The 16,586-nt window shown below is 37.9% G+C and overlaps 1 non-coding gene across 1 annotated transcript; it reads right to left on the reverse strand.

Moving 5' to 3' along the window:
• Window positions 1–7,369: 7,369 nt before the first annotated feature.
• On the reverse strand, window positions 7,370–7,451 carry TRNAS-CGA (transfer RNA serine (anticodon CGA)). Its single transcript has one exon. It is a non-coding gene; the product is annotated as a tRNA-Ser (tRNA).
• Window positions 7,452–16,586: the final 9,135 nt, after the last annotated feature.

Here is a 16,586-nt window from a genome sequence, read left to right on the forward strand (position 1 = left end):
CAATAACATCATGATGATATGCATCATGACATGATATGAATATTATATTTAAGGGGGGGGCTGATCACCCAGACAGAAGGATGGTTTCTAAGGATACATGGATATGGACGGACATAAGTACATCCATACTTTCTATTTAGGCCACAATCACTGTGTGCCACTCACTCTTCCCTCATGCAGGAGGAACAGTGCATGGCATTATCCTATTCCCACTCTCATCCCACTGCAATTGTGTTGTCAAGCTTTAGTGTAAAACTATTCTCCTCCCTACACACACACACACAAAAGCCCTTTAAAGTAGATGGTCTCCAACACTTTGATCCATTCTAGCATCAGCCCCAGCTCTCATGCACTGCATGTCCCTTTCTCACCAGTAGCTGGCCACTTCCATAGCTGGCCAGTAGCTTTGGACAGTCATTTTATCCTGGGCTACTGGGTTTATTTATTTATTTATTTATTGGTTCAATTTATATGCCGCCTTTTTCCGGAGACTCAGGGCAGCTTACAATGCATTAAGCAATAGCCATCATACTTTTTGTTCTCTGTTGATTGGTGTTCATTTGCTTATTTTGTTGTTATAATCCTGCAATTGATACAACAATATTTCATTAAGCCAGTAAACCATCTCTTCTTTAGAAACTCATGATCTATTCAACCCTTTCGTCTCTCGCTGGACCCTCTTTCTACATATCCAATCTGGGTGAAGCATGTTCCATTTGGCTTCCCATCCACTGTACTGGAAAGCTCCTTACTTTTTTCTTTTTATATATTTTTAAACCATTTTACATTGCAATGTCTGAAGATTGCTACATCGTTTCTCTGAAAGTAAAATAGCGGCTCATTATTATTATTACAACATCACAATTAACCTAGAGAGGAACTAGAATCAAAAGAAGCACAGAACATCAGAGGAGTGATGACACAATAAGAGATAAAAAGAAAAAAAAAACATTGTTTGTGCCAAAGGAGATAATTTAAGAAGAAGGTGATGAAGGCAGAAGGAAATTATAATACAAGTATCAGGAAAAAGTAAAAGAAAAGCAGAGGGACTGATAAGAAAGGAATGATCCATAAAAGAAAAGCAAACACTGGTAGATGGGTCTACACAGAAGCCAATCTATGTGGTTTTCCCTCCTTGTACATAAAAGATGGAGAAGTAGCAGGATAATGACCAATCAGTCATGGTCTGAGTAAAGCACCAGCCTGGCCCCATTAAGAACCATTGCAATCTAGCCTGGAATTTCTTAACAGCCACAAAGAGTAAGAGGGACAAGCATTTAAAAATCTCATCACAGAATTATGCATAGTGAATGACATTGGTATGAGCTAAATTTAGCAGTGTTTCCTTCTTCTTAGTTTATGCCTTTGATTTTTCTCTTACTATTTCTTTCCCTGGTTCCATGCTTCATTTAATAATACATCCTAAAAGGGAAAAGTATGATGGGCATGTTTGGATGCACAGTACATATCAATTATTTCCAATGACCCAAGCATGTTAAGCAGCTTGCAAATAGAGGACCACTATTTGTCAAAAAAAAAAAAAGGCTGAATTTTTGCATCTTTATTCATGTAAGCATAGAAGTGCTCATGCAGACAGCATGAAAGAATATGGTAAGATAGCCTTTTGAACTTGGATGCTCTCCAATTGTGCGCACTTCAGTTCCCAGAATTGGTAGCATCAACCACGCCAGAAAGAGAGGTCTGGAAATTGATGTCAAGAGGGCACACAGTTTGTAGGCTAGGGTAGAGTTGTAATCAGCTGCAGGAGTTGAAATGATATTAATACAACAATGCTCGACTGGAATTGTGAAATATTAGTAAAAGAATCTTACTACAAAGATAGCTAGGTTCCCTTGACTGTGTCGAAAACCCCCAAAAAAACAAGGTATCAAGACCAGTCATTCTAGCTTTCAGCACAGGAAATGTTAAACATAACTGCAGGATCTAACTCCCAGTGGTAGTTTTCTATGCCTGTGTGAAGCCATGGCCTAATTGTATTTCTGAAATTAGCCTTTACACTGCCCTAAAATTTAAAAACTCAGCGAAACTCAGCACCAGCTTTTCAGTGCATGATTGAATAGTTTACTGAGTAGACATGTTTAAGTGAATGCTGTCACACTTGATAACTTTGCAGACACAGACCACTGTGTTTAGAAACACAGTTCTGATTTGTGTTGGTGGATTTCTCATTTTCTACTTCTTAATCTATTCTTTGCCGATTCTGTAGCTATTTCAATTTTTATCTCATCAGTTTTGCAACAATCTTCCAGTTTGCTTCTGTTGCTACCAGATTTATAACGTATAGAACATTTATTGCTTAGAACATGTTTTCTTTACTGTACATAAAAAACTTTCAATTATGAAGGACTTGCTGCCGAACAGTATTTCTGGGATTCCTCCCTGCTGCCTAACTGCCTGATGGTACATTGTTGTTTTAGTTCAGAGCCATTCAAATGTATTTTCTGATAGCAACCACAACCTTTCATATTGATACAGATCATGCCAGACTAATCTTATTGCATTCTTTGGCAAAGTGACAAAATTAGTGGACTAATTAGGAATGCTGTCGATATAATTTACTTGGACTTCAGTAAGGCATTTGACAAAGTAGACCATAACCTACTACTAGATAAAGTAGAAAAATGTGGGTTAGACAGCATCACCACCAGATGGATTCGTAACTGGCTGACCAACTACATGCAATGTGTAGTCCTTGGCTCTGTTTTAGTCCTAATACTCTTCAACATTGTCATCAATGATTTGGATGAGGGGATAGATGGGGAACTCATCAAATCTGCAGATGACACCAAGCCGGCAGGAATAGCCAACACTCCAGAAGATAGGCTTAAGATACAGAAGGATCTTGACAGACTTGAACATTGGGCGCTATCTAACAAAATGAAAATCAATGGTGAAAAAAGTAAGGTTCTACATTTAGGCAAGAAAACCAAAATACACAGGTACAGTATATGTGGTACCTTGCTCAATAGTAGTAACTGTGAGAGGGATCTTGGAGTCCTAGTAGACAACCATTTAAATATGAGCCAGCACTATGCAGCAGCTGCCAAAAAAGCCAACACAGTTCTAGGCTGCATAAACAGAGGGATAGAATCAAGATCATGTTAAGTGTTAATACCACTTTATAATGCCTTGGTAAGGCCACACTTAGAATATTGCATCCAGTTTTGGTTGCCATGATGTAAAAAAGATGTTGAGACTCTGGAAAAAGTGCAGAGAAGAGCAACAAAGATGATTAGGGGACTGGAGGCTAAAACATATGAAGAACAGTTGCAGAAACTGGGTATGTCTAGCTTAATGAAAAGAAGGACTAGGGGAGACATGATAGCAGTGTTCCAATATCTCAGGGGTTGCCACAAAGAAGAGGAAGTCAAGCTATTCTCCAAAGCACCTGAGGGCAGGACAAGAAGCAATGGGTGGAAACTAATCAAGGAGAGAAGCAACTTAGAACTAAGGAGAAATTTCCTGACAGCTAGAACAATTAATCAGTGGAACAAGTTGCCCGCAGAAGTTGTGAATGCTCCAACACTGGAAGTTTTTAAGATGATGTTGGATAATCATATGTCTGAAGTGGGGTGTAGGGTTTCCTGCCTAAGCAGGGGGTTGTCCTAGAAGACCTCCAAGGTCCCTTCCAACTCTGTTATTCTATTCTATTCTATTCTATTCTATTCTATTCTATTCTATTCTATTCTATTCTATTCTATTCTATTCTATTCTATATTCTATTCTTTTCTGATGAGTTCTCTGCTTGGAAAATCAGACAAAGAGAGAATTCTTAATCACTACAAGTGTCAGGAACCTGCCTTTGGTTTCTGTGGGAGAGACAGATTTCTTGTTTCCAATTTTTTTGTGCACATTATAATACAATGTATGTTTTTGCTGTATACAAATATTAACTATTTCATCTTCCACTATGAATTGTGTGTTTCATCTAGTGATAAAACTCTTTGCCTAAAGATAAATAATACAAGAAAAATGACATACTTTTGCTGTATGAACAAATCTTTGATAGGGATAGAAAGAAGCGGAATATTATATTATTTAATATTTATTTAAAGCCAATAGCCTTGTGAATGATTGCTACTAATAAGGTTATAGGAATAAGAATGAGTATAAGAATATTTTTAAAATCCATCTCATCCTGACATAACAGTGTTCGTTTCACCATTTTCTATTTTGCTATCTCTGTGATCACTGATTGTGCAGCCATCTAGCTACATAATGCTCAGTTTTTTCACAACAGCATGCATGATTAAAAGATGGTAACTTCTACAAATTGTCTCCAAAATGTATCTGAAATATGTCCTTACTTGACTTTCCTTGAGCTCTCTAGCTAGTCCTGAGTTAACCAGTGATTGAACAAGTGGTCTTGTCCACCTCATTTCAACACCAGTTCAAGATCTTGATATTAAGGCAAATCATGATGACCTGATCACAGGTTGGTGTGAGTAAAGGCAGACTTATTTATTTATTTGTTTGTTTGTTTGTTTGTTTGTTTGTTTGTCATATTTCTATGCCGCCCACTCTCCAAGGACTCTGGGCGGCTTACACCAAAGACAGTATACTAAATAGCATATTGCCCCCAACAATCTGGGTCCTCATTTTACCCACCTCGGAAGGATAGAAGGCTGAGTCAACCTTGAGCCAGTGAGATTTGATCCGCTGATCTGCTGAACTAGCAGTCAGCTGAAGTAGCTGCAGTACTGCACTCTAACCACTGCGCCACCTCGGCTCCTATGTCACTCTGATTTTAAAGCAGATCAATGCAACCTTGCTTCCCTCTCCAACCCTATTCTACAATGGTGTTTTATACAAGCCTTGACAATGTTTATGGTTTTTACTTTACTTTACTTTTACTTTTATTTGATTTATATACTGCCCTACTCCCAAAGGACTCAGGGCGGTGAACAGCCAACAATAAAATACATATATACAAAATTTAAAAAGCAGAATTAAAATCGAATTAAATAGTTTGGCCCAGACAGATTAAAACCCCAATCAGTTTAAAACAAATTTAAACTTTGAGTATTAAAAATATTTAAAAAATTAAAATTATTAAAATTGTTTAAAAAGAGGGAGAAAGTTAGGCCAGGCCCACCTGGTGAAATAAAAAGGTCTTTAGAGTGCGGCGGAAGGTGCGCAGATCCGGGATCCTCTGTATCTCCGGGGGGAGCTCGTTCCAGATAGTAGGTGCCCCCACAGAGAAGGCTCTCCCCCTGGGGGCCACTAGTCGACATTGTTTGGCCAACGGCACCCGGAGGAGCCCCTCTCTATGAGAGCATACCGGCCGGTGGGAGGCTATTGGTGGTAGTAGGCAGTCCCGCAAGTACCCAGGTCCTGAGCCATGGAGCGTTTTAAAGGTGGTAACCAAAACCTTGAATCGCACCCGGAAGACCACCAGGAGCCAGTGCAGCTCGCACAGGAGGGGTGTTACATGGGAGCGCCATGTCGCTCCCATAACCACCCGTGCGGCCGGGTGGTTATGCTAAAGCACACTTTGTTCTACTTTAGTTGTTGTAAGCTGCCCAGAGTCATATACTTGTGGTGGTGGGGGGCTATACAAATTGGAGCAATAAAAAATATAGGTTTGTTTTGGATGTAAATGTAGAAGAGAGATTGGCTGAGTCTGGGAGAAGAGTCAAATGGGGAATTAGTCAGGAATCCCTGTGAGGGCATAACAGGGAGATGTCTGATTTCCCCTTGAATGCCATTGAATCTTATCTAGTTTGATCCAGGTGCAAGCCACCAGTTTGAGAAGATTCCTGTGTTATAGGCTTGAGCAATAAACTAGCTAATTGAACTCTTCACTTGAGGATCTGATTGTTCGTGCCTGAAAGAAGAGATTTGAATAATGCACGTAAGGCATACTTTACCATAAATTGTTAGAGTTTTATAGGTAGCTAGAGCTTCCCAGATCAAGAATGTGAAGGATGTAAACATGTAATCATGTAAACTGTCAAGAGTGAAACATGGGCAGCTATGTACCTCTTCATTTCAACTTGTCACTAGAGTAAGTGGGTTTCAGCAGGTTCTAACCAGTTCTGGAGAACCGGTAGTGGAAATTTTGAGTAGTTCGGAGAACCAGTAAATACCACCTCTGACTGGCCCTGCCCCCATCTATTCTCTGCCTCCCGAGTCCCAGCTGATCGGGAGGAAATGGGGATTTTGCAGTAACCTTCCCCTGGAGTGGGGTGGGAATGGAGATTTTACAGTATCCTTACTCTGCCATGCCCACCAAGCCATGCCCACCTAGCCATGCCACACCCACCAAGCCATGCCCACAGTAAAAAAATTTGAAACCCACCATTGGGGGGGCGGGGATGTTGACTACGAATGAGTTAATTTGGAGAAACGAAACTTCTGCAGTTCCATGGGAGCTTGTGGGACTCTGGAAACTTTTCAAGGTCAGATCAATAGGTGTGCAGAAGAAGACAGATAACTCCCATAACAAGGAGAACTTTTTTATGTCATCTATGTGGAAGCCTGAGGGTTAGGTTGTAAAATTCATTGTTTAATACTGTGAACTGGTGCCTTAGAAATGTAGGGTTAGTTTTACCTTGCCATTCCTACGCTATGTATTCAATGAACAGTAAGCTTTTCAGAACTGAAATGATCCTGCATTTTAATTTGGATACTCAAGATGCATGTTGACATAAACACAGAATCACCACTTACTAGCAAGTACAGAAACAAAAATATATTGCTATATAGAGAACTTTTCAGGGAGTGTACTCTAGGCTTTAAACCTAGGGAGGATATATATTCAGCAGTCATAATTACATGTGAAAAACTGTCAACAGTTTGTAGTAGCTGCTCTTATAGGCATGAGTCTCTGGGAAGGTTCAGCAAAGGTAAAGCCTCATGTAAACTCTAACAATTTAATGGAAATTAATTTTTGTATCTAATATTAGCTTGTATACCAAGCTGATCAATTCCATAATAAAAAATTTGAATCAATATGCCTTACAGACAGAGAACAGATGAGTAGGCATATATTACCAGCCTTGGAAATTTTTCAGCTTAAACATCTCACTTACCATAGAGCAGTGTTTTTCAAACTTGGCAGGTTTAAGATGTGTGAACTTTAATTCCCAGAGGCTGGCTGGAATTGAAGTTCACACATCTTAAACTTGCCAAGATTGGAAAAACATTGCCACTGATGTCGGATGATATTTGTGGCACTATTAATTTGACTTGTTGGGAAGGCTACCATTTTTGGAATGAACTCAGTGTTGTAGGATAGTTCTGAGAGTACCCTGAATCTTTGTACTGTTATAAATAATATTAAAAAATGCAAAAGAAGCCTTTTCTGGGTATACTATTGATTGTCTTTTTTAGAAGACAGGCATCACGCTGTGAGCAGGATTCGAACCTGCGCAGGGAAACCCTATTGGATTTCGAGTCCAACGCCTTCACCACTCGGCCATCACAGCTGATTGTATTGAATGGTCAAAATCTGAACTGATGCTTTTGGAAGAAATTGCCTATATTAGGTAAGTATACCATTTCAGCAGTGTTTGGCAGCAATAATTAATCTTGAATTGAGAATACTTAGATACAGTATATGTAGATATATGTATTATATGATAAGAATGATTTTAAAAACATTGCTGTGAGACACAGAAAGAGATTTAGATAGCTGGGCTTCACCTATACTGAGTGTATAAAATTCATGCATTAAAAATTAATGTTTTGCCACTGGTATTTTAGGACAAGTGTCACATTTCTCTATATATTTCTAAAAAGTGTTTTTTAGAAATTTATCCAAGGTGTATCTGGCGAAATTCCTTCATTTTTCACTCAAAAAGTTTAAATTGCCAGTTAGTAAAATGAGGTAGTTTCTAATGTAGGTTTTGTGCACAAGAATACAGGTAGTCCTCAATTTATGGCCACAACTGAGCCCAACATTTCTGTTCCTAACTGAAACATTTGTTAAGTGAGTTTTTCCCCTACTTTACGACGTTTCTTGCTGTAGTTGTTAAGTGAATCACTGCAGTTGTTAAGTTAGTAACCTGGTTATTAAGTAAATCCAACTCCCTCATTGACTTTGATTGTTAGAAGGTCGCAAAAGGGGATCACATGACTCCAGGACACTGCAACCATCATAAATATGAGTCAGTTGCCAGGCATCTGAATTTTGATCATATGACCACGGGGATGCTGCACCAATCGTTAAACGTGAAAAAAGGTCGTGTCACTTTTTTCAGTGCTGTTGTAACTTTGAACGGTCACTAAATGAACTGTTGTAAGTCAAGCACTACGTCAAGCACGAAGCACTGAAGCACAAGTCAAGCACAAGTCAAGCACTGAAGGATTAATGCCAGGAGTCTGTCTGAACAATTTGGATTGTATATGATACAGTAACAGCACCTAATTAAGCATGGTTGAACTCAGAAGAACTGCACAGGTATGAGGATGATTAGAACCTGGGCAAGAAATCAGCGGAAAATCCCAGGGATACAGACTTGGAAGTCAAAAAGTATCTAACTACAAGCTAAGTGACAAGGTCCCTACATAGCAAGGAGAAGAACTGGGCTATTGAATTATGAAATCAAATTGGAAGAAGGGAAAAAGGAAATCTACCATGCTAACCGCTTAAGGAAATGTCATGATAGAATCTGGGTCCCAGAGCCTGTAATGTCTCCTTTGGATGACTCCCCAGATTCCTCTTCAGACATCAGCTCAAGGGAGGATGAGCCCATTCCTGGCACATCAGGAACTAAGTTGATTAATGGCTCTGAACAGCTGGGTGAAAGAGAATTGGAGGAGGCTTCAGCTGGGGTAAGCTTGCAGTGGCAGCCAGCCAGCAAAGAGGAGGAGTAACTGCCTTCTGCACCTGATCCAAAAACATGCAGGGCAGAGAAAAGGCAGGACAATGGAGATCAACCAGACTATTTGAGAGGAGACGGCTCTGCCCATTTTGTTGTGCTGCACCGGAAAGATGGCTATTTATCACAGCAGCCAGAGGGAGGCATTGCTGGACACATGCTGGTTTTCTAGCACGTGTTTGATCGTCGTGATTCCTGTTTCACTCTGGATTGACACCATGATTAGAATTGTGACATCATAAAACCATCTGTGGTACTCTCCAGCTGTATTAGTACCAAAACCAAATGGAGAAATATGATTTTGTGTAGACTTCCAGGAAATAAATTGAGTGGCAAAATTAGATGGGTATCTCTGACTTCTTGTATGGCCTAAGTGGACCAAGTATTTCTCATTCTTGAACTTAACCAAATATTGGTAAATTTCACTGAAATACCATTCAAAGAAGAAATCCATACATACGGTTGATTTTGTTTAGGTAAAGGTTCCCCTCACACATATGTGCTAGCCGTTCCCAACTCTAGGGGGTAGTGCTCATATCCGTTTCCAAGCTGAAAAGCCAGTGCTGTCTGAAGACATCTCTGTGGTCATGTGCTAAGCATGACTAAATGCCAAAGGCACATGGATCGCTGCTACCTTCCCACCAAAGGTGGTCCCTATTTTTCTACTTGCATTTTTTACATGCTTTCGAACTGCTAGGTTGGTAGAAGCTGGGACAAGTAACGGGAGCTCACCCCATTATGCAGCACTAGGGATTTGAACCGCTGAACTGCCGACCTTTCGATAGACAAGCTCAGCATCTTAGCCACTGAGCCACCACATCCCTTCTTTTTTTTACTATATTTTTTATTATATTTTTGTTTAGTATATGAGAAATGAATGATCTTGTGGATTTTTTTTTCTTCTCCCCCACTTTTGTTGTAAAATGCAATAAAAATAATAAAATGAATGGCAAAGGAAGGGAAAGTTAAGCAGTCCCGTTGATTGCACAGAACATAAAAAGGCATGCTCTTATTCATTTAATCCCCTGATAATTTGCCTTTTCCATTATTGAAAGCTTTCTCTGAAGTGAATAGGAAAAAAATAAAGAGGAGCCTCTTCTCTCAGAGGACGGGTCACCCATTCTGCAGAGAGTGGAAAATCAGACAGCTGGGAGTCATCCTTGTTCAGTAATTATATATCCCACTGCAGTTTAGGGTTTGTGGGCAATTGAGGGAAAAAGAAGCCTTGTGGGCCATTACATTATTTAGCTATGGAAGCCTGGGGAACAAAGACATGTAGCCTAAAAAGAATGATACAGTTTTTCTGCACCTGAAAACAGAACCTACTTAATCCTTGTAAATAGTTTAATGTCTTATGGGGCTTACAAACATGCATTGAATATAACAAAATCTGGATCATGTCCGTATTAAACTGTACAGTGTGTGTAACAAGGTAAGATTGAGGGAACTTCCATTGACAGATCAAAATTAAATTGACCATCTTTCTGAGAACCTGGAGCATAGAAGTCAGCCCTAAGTTCACACCTTCAACAAACACATAGATGATCATCCAGTACAATGTCTATTTTCTTTTGCAACCTAGAATGAAGATTCAGATTGGTGGGATAACAGAATTTTATGAAGGAGAGCTTTATAGCTGAGCCAGGGATTTGAATCAAAACCTCTTAAGATTGCATCTCAAAGATTTTACAGATGAAATGCCTCAATATCAAACATGGGAAATTGAAACCTGTTGCAAAGCTTTAAAATAATCCAGCTTTTCTGTAATATACTAGCTTTAAAAAAATTACACTATTATCTATGCTCTATAAAGCAATTAAGTAGAAAAACCCCAGTAGGATTGATCATACAAAGTGTATATGCTGGAGTTTATATCACTCATAACTTTACTGTTTACCAGCAGGGATAATACATAGAATCTCTAAGACTGTGAAATAATGGACATTTAGTATATCTTTAACATTGTGTATATAAAACTGTTGGTCTAATCATATTAAATTAAATGTAGCTTGCATGAAGAAGTAATCATATTGTAAAATTCATTAAAATGATATCAACAGCTCCAAAGAACTATCAAACAGACATCCTACACAGCGGTGGGTTCTACTTACCTTTACTACCGGTTTGCAACGGGGCATGCGCAGAAGCATTTTCATGACATCAGGGTCAGTTGGCGGAGCCTCCCGCCAGTTTTACTACTGGTTCTATAGAACCGGTGCGAACCGGGGGCAACACACCACTGATCCTACACAGTGTAGTCATTAAGCCACCAGGCTAGAAACCAGGATACCATGAATTACAATTCTGTCTAAGGTATGAAAGCCAGCTGGGTGACTTTGGGTCAGTCACTCTCTCCCAGTCCAACCCTCACAGTTGTTGTGGGGAAACAAGGAGAAGGAAGATGCATTAGGTATGTTTGCCATTTTGAGTTATGTACTTATAAAGTAATAGAGGGATAGAATCAAGATCACGTGAAGTGTTAATACCACTTTATAATGCCTTGATAAGGCCACACTGGGAATACTGCATTCAGTTTTGGTCGCCATGATGTAAAAAAGATGTTGAGACTCTAGAAAGAGTGCAGAGAAGAGCAACAAAGATGATTAGGGGATTGGAGGTTAAAACATGAAGAACGGTTGCAGGAACTGGGTATGTCTAGTTTAATGAAAAGAAGGACTAAGGGAGACATGATAGCAATGTTCCAATATCTCAGGGGCTGCCACAAAGAAGAAGGAGTCAAGCTATTCTCCAAAATACTTGAGGGCAGGACAAGAAGCAATGGGTGGAAACGATTCAAGGAGAGAAGCAACTTAGAACTAAGGAGAAATTTTCTGATGTTTAGAACAATTAATCAGTGGAACAACTTGCCTCCAGAAGTTGTGAATGCTCCAACACTGGAGGTTTTTAAGATGATGTTGGATAACTATTTGTCTGAAGTGGTGTAGGGTTTCCTGCCTAAGCAGGGGGTTGTCCTAGAAGACTTCCAAGGTCCCTTCCACCTCTTTTTATTCTATTCTAATAAAGGTGGGATAAAACTCAATCAATCAATCAATCAATCAATAATACTAAATTATAATTCACCCTAAACAATATGGCCATAGAAGAAAAACTAACAAGAATGAATGCTGTAAGAACTCTAGTCACCTCTAGAAGAGATGGAAGCACATATATCTAATGAATAAAAGAGCATATTACAGAGCTTTGTACCTACATCTACACCACTTACATTGGTGGGTGTACATGTGTGTAGCCTGAAAAAAAAAAAGCAAGTAATCAGGACTGAATACTGGAGGTAAACATTAAAATAGTGTCTCTAGATGTTTGAGTATGCTACGAAGTTATTGATTATACTATGAAAGAGCTTCAAAACAATTTAGTATTTAATTGCATACATAAGACATTAACAAATAGTGTAATCAGTATAGTTGCAAACTAGAATGAAGAAGGAACCACATCAAAGCAAGGGGGAGGGAAGCACACTGGCTCCTTTCTTATAATTTTCCTTATTGATTGATTGATATGCTCATCCATCACTTACATGGGAAAAACCTGAAAGCTGTCATCTCATTTATTTACCAGAGTAAGAAGAATCTATCCACTAACCTAGTTCTCTGTTGCTTTATCTTATGACTTCTCTTCTGAAGTCATAATATACTTTCTTGGAGTCTTCTTACCCCATTGGTTGATTGATGATCACAACTTCAAATCTAAGTAGCACATGAGTCTGTTAAATTTCTATTACTGTAGTAAAAGAAATGGATGTCAAGAAACTGTGATTTCTTTAAAATCTGTCTTTTGACCTTTGGTGTCCTTTGCCATTACACAGTTCCAGTTTGTTCTCTCTTCTTCTGTTCTTAATAGTTATTTTAATGTTTCTATATGAGCATTTTGTATTTTCTAAATCTTCTACTTCCTGTATCGCATATTGCTTCTGCGTGGGTTTACATACTGTATCTTCCTCACACTGGATTCTTCAAAAAAAGAGATTAAAAAGTTAAGTGCGCTTCCATGTTTTTTCTGAATTAAATGTTCATCATAATAGTCTCAGGACTCCATTTTTCTCTGCAATGTTCCTATTGTAAACAAAACCACCTTTCCTTCATGTGTGGATATTCTTTTTTTTCCCCTCATATGTAGAACTTTCAGAAACTGAACTAGAAAGATATGTGGACTGCAATAGAGATTTAATATTTGGAATGGAATGGAATGGAATGGAATGGAATGGAATGGAATGGAATAGAATAGAATAGAATAGAATAGAATAGAATAGAATAGAATAGAATAGAATAGAATAGAATAGAATAGAATAGAATAGAATAGAATAGAATTCTTTATTGGCCAAATGTGATTGAACACACAAGGAATTTGCGTCTGGTGCATAATATTGGCAGTAATATTATACTATATTCTAATACAATAAGAGTTTTTGCTGGTCTTTTGAGAGGGATCACTGTACATATTACCTTGATTTATTAACTTGAACTGACAGGTTCTCTGATGGAAAACTTCTTCCCATGGTCTGTTCTTTGACTAGTTCACTAGGGTGCCAAAATCCGATCGTCATGTAAAACATGTAATGTGTGTCAATCCAGAAAACATATGGAGATTGTGACCTCTGATTTTCTGATATATTCAGAAGTTAATCCAGAGAAAGGAAGGGCTTTTTAATCCATATTTCTATGCATGAGAGTGTGCCTTTCTTGTCTTTATTCCCTTCTGACTAGGTGTTAATTTTCAGAATATAACTTCTGCTCCTGTATGCTGACTGGATGTAAATTGCTTCAGGGAACCCATTTGATTTGCATTCTCCTTTTAATGTTACCATTAGCCTTGATAGCTTTGTTGAGAAAGTTACTGAATCTAATAGTATAATCTCTTGAGATGTTAGACTTTCGTGCTTGGCTTATATTTCAGGGGGTTCTCACACTTAGGAAGAATTAACTGAATATTTACTTCAGTTGTTTTTTTTAAAAAAAAAAAAACCCATAACTTTGAAGTGAACATTTATTTCCCTCCTGGAAACATTCAGCATTTTTGCTTTGTTGTTTCCTGTGGATGATCATTCCTATTTTTCCCTCCTTGGAAGTTTGTCCTGATTAAATGTGAAAATAGGAGAAAATAAAGCTATATGTTGAAATTATCCTAATTAATTATTTTCTGCTGCATTCCTTGCGGCTCATATTGACCAGGAGAAAAGAGAATTACAGACTGTAGTAATCTTTAATAAATAACAACTAATACAAGCTAATGTCAGAGAGAGAGAAAGTAAAAAGAGAGAGTAAAAAGTGCAAAGGAAGAAAACGGGGAAAAAAGAAGAAAGAAAAGAAAAAAATACAGAGAGGTGACTTCCAGTCTTCATCACAAGTATAACTAAGTTTGGAAGCTCTTCATCCCCTATAAGGTTAAAAACAGATATCTCTTCTTCCCATAACCCATCCATATCTATAAGCAAATCCACATGACATCAACTTTTCAGTCCTGATGTCAGCCAAACAAGTATTGCCAGAGTTTCATAAAAGCATGTCTTATTTTAACCTTGATCAAATAAATCAAATTTATATTCTTTCTTTTTAACCTTTGAAAATTTTAATCTTTAGTTCATTCAAATCCTGTCACAGGATTTGATCTCTCTTCAATTCTTTTTCCATCACAGAAACTTGAGATTTTAACAAGCCACTTTTCTAAAGTGGATTTCCCACTTTTCTAAATCCAATAAAAATCATTGTCCAGGTCATTCTCTTGATTTATCATTTGCATTTCCCCTTTAATTTTTAAAACTTCAGCCAGCTTCTTTTGTATATCTAGTAATAAGTTCTTATCTAGGCCACTCTCTTGAACTGTCACTTATATTTCCACTTTAAATGCCTTGTCTATCTTGCAATCCACACATTTTAAAAAATCCAATATTTTTAATTCCACTGTTTCTGAATCAAGTAACATTTGTTTCACATCTCTCATTTTTTCATTAACATCCTTTAGAAGCAGATGTCATTATTAATATTGTTGATATTGTGAAACTAATTTCAGGTCCCATTCTTTGAAGATCCCCTTGAATATTTTGCATTCATCATGCTTAATGTCATTTTGTACATCCAAATTAAAATCAAAACTAGAGGCAGTTCTTTTTTCCCCTTTATCCTGGAATCTTTAGCCCCACCCCCCAGTATCCAATTTAACTCATAAAATATCTAATCTCTCTTATGACTTACTGTAAACAAAATAATTCTAGTTCTCATGAAATCTGTTTATTTGATATAGTTCTCAAATCTCATAAAATGTTTTTCAATACTCCAAATACGTTAGGCCATTAATTCATTTACAACTTTCTTGGTTCAAATTCTTATTTAGTTTTCAGACATTTATTTAAAATTATTTAACTTCTTAAAGTTATGGTTATTTTTTTTTTCAGAAGAGAAGATTCACCAAATGCCTTTACAAAATTGTTGTTCCAAAGATGACTAATAGCCTTAAGATACTTAAACAGAGGCCTCTTTCTATCTGCGTTTCCAAAACGTTACAGAAGACAAGGACGAAAACTTAGGACAAGTAATGGCGGAATTAATAGCGGAGGTGCTCCAACAGGATCCAAACGACATAATAAAAGAATTGGACGGGGTGTACAGAGTACAGACGAATTACGCTAGACGGAACAAACTACCCAGAGAGGTACATATAAGGTTCGCACGAAAGAAAGTTAAGGATATCTTTTATAAAATGGTAAAAGAAGAACCGATTAATTATAAGGAAAAGGAGGTGATTGTTCTGAAGCAAGTGCCGAGGAGGGTGAGAGAACAACGAAGAGACTACAGATTCCTGGCCACACAGCTGAATAAAAGGAATATACTTTTTAGATGGACCTTGCCGGAGGGTATGCTGATTACTTGGCAAGGGAGGAGAATTAAAATAAATAGTCTGGTGGAGGCTCAAGAATTCCTTGACCAACTGAGAGGGTCAGAAGACGAACAAAGTAGCAAAGAGGAACTGGAAGCTGCTACTACAGAAGAAGAACTCACCCAAAGAAGATCCCAAGAAGAGGTCCCGACGGGGAAAGAGAGCACGGAAGAGAAAGAAAAGGAAGAGAAAGAAAGCAGCGAAGCAGGGAAGAAACAAAGACCTCAAAGAGCAGTTCGAGCTAATACCAACCTCAAATTTAAGTAAATCAATACAAGGCAACAAGGATGGACGATTGGAAAATCCTATCGATTAATGTAAATGGACTTAACGATCATAAAAAAAGAAAAACTTTCTTTAACAAATTAGTTATACAAAATGCAGACATAGTCTGTCTTCAGGAGGTACACATTAAACAAGAACACATAAAATATTTGGAACATAAAAAATTGGGGAATCTTTATACCTCTTTAGCCATGAAGAAAAAGAGAGGGGTGGCATTATATATTAGAAAAGAGATGAAGACAGAACTGAAATATGCAGACCCCAAAGGTAGATTACTAATTGTTGAAATTGAGAGGGGCAATTCGGCAATATTAATAGCAGCGATCTACGCCCCAAACAAAAATTTGAAAGAGTTTTATAACAAAACAAGAGAAATAATAAGAGGACTGGATAACAACAATATCTGCATCATTGGGGATTTCAACGGAGTGGCGGATGCATAGAAAGATCACAAAAGACCCAGAGGCCAAAAGAAAATAAGGAAAAATTTACCAAAAACTTTCTTCAACTTAGTGGATGAATTAAACCTTGTAGATATCTGGCGAACACTACACCCAAATAAGA

This window comes from Pantherophis guttatus, chromosome 1 (genome assembly GCF_059756535.1).
Source record: "Pantherophis guttatus breed Tessera chromosome 1, ASM5975653v1, whole genome shotgun sequence".
NCBI classification, from domain to species: domain Eukaryota; kingdom Metazoa; phylum Chordata; class Lepidosauria; order Squamata; family Colubridae; genus Pantherophis; species Pantherophis guttatus.